Here is a 1503-nt window from a genome sequence, read left to right as displayed (position 1 = left end):
GCAACCTCCCACTTGTTGTAGTTGCTGATTGTGGTTAAAGGGCAAAGTCTCTATAACAGGGACCAATAGCCTAAAAGTACATTTAGCTCTGTTAACCTAAATGAGCTGGTCTTGTCCGCTACGGAAATTACAGTCCCACAAACGTTTCATTTCTGGGTTATTGCTGTTGTATAACAGATGGTTGCTTCTGTCTGTGTCTGTTTTTCTGAAGAATTCTTGGTGCTGCTCTAAATTAATGCATTTTAATTAATTGTTAAAGAGATTTTTCTTTTTTAGAAAAAAAAAAGGGGAGAGAGGATAGGAGGAGTGAAGGGTGGAAGGAGGAAAGGAAGATTCATGAGGGATCCAGACTGCGAGTTTCACTCTTCCTTAAATTCTTTGCAGGAGCCTGAGCCTGAGCACAGAAGTGGCTCCTAGAAAAAGTAACATTGTCAACTGCCTATAGAGCCTCTGAAAATGACCAAGTTGACTTACAAGACAAAGATTTTCCAGATAGATGTCCTTGGCTATGTACACGCTTGTCTGAAGAAAGTAGAAATGCTAATTTATTACTTATTAAGTGGGAATGTAATGTATTTAATAGACAAGACCAACTTATTTAGGTAACAGAGTTAATAACGTATGGGTTTCAGGCAATTGTTCTGTGTTATAATCTATTAGAAAGCAAATTGTTACAGTTACCAGACAAACTCGATTAAGAAAAAGAGAGAATCAAGTGTGTTCTTCCAGAACCATTGATGTAACCTTAGCTTGAGCCTTCTAGGTAGATGGTTTCTACTCACAGTTACAGACTTACAGAGTCATCCATGGACTCCACATCCTCACTTCCAGAAGTAAAAAGCCTCTTTTCAAATTGATCTGCCCTTTGTCACTGTCACAGATATATTTTCCCTGTTTTGACAGGTAGTTGTAATTCTATTAGCGGCCCATCGACCTCCCTGTGAAATCGATCTGTGTTGGACTGGCTGGGTCTTCTTTAACTGGCTGATTTATTGCTTCTGCGTGTTTTTAGAAAGAGAGCATGTAATGTTCCAAAGTGAGCTAAAGATTCAGGAGAGGGAAGGGGTAGGGGGAGAAGAAATGCGACGCTCACCTGTTGCCATAGAGTAGAAGGTATCTAGGCAATGTTTGAAAATGAATTGTTCTTAGCTCCACTCATTTCTGGCCATCGCTGTGGCGGAGAGCTGTGACCTTCCATCAACAGCCTAGCAGAGATGACTTCTAATGTCCACAGGTGCAAACGAATGCCAGTTTCCCTTATTCATTCACCTTGTTGTCTCATGTATAAACTAAGAGAACTTGGCCCCCCTCCCCTCCCCGCCAGATGTCAGTCTCTCGTGTGTACCTTATTTGCTCTGGTCTGTCTCAACTGAGAGCAGTATGAGTCTGAGTGACAGTCCATTGTCTAGAACAACAGGTGCCTGTGTCTGTCAGTACCTGTCTTAGTTATGGATTTATTGCTGTGAAGAGATACCATGGCCACAGCAATTCTTATGAAGGAAA

Source organism: Arvicanthis niloticus, chromosome 25, assembly GCF_011762505.2.
Source record: "Arvicanthis niloticus isolate mArvNil1 chromosome 25, mArvNil1.pat.X, whole genome shotgun sequence".
In the NCBI taxonomy this organism is placed as follows: domain Eukaryota; kingdom Metazoa; phylum Chordata; class Mammalia; order Rodentia; family Muridae; genus Arvicanthis; species Arvicanthis niloticus.
The sequence above is the reverse complement of the archived record's forward strand: the minus strand, read 5'-3'. Positions refer to the sequence as shown.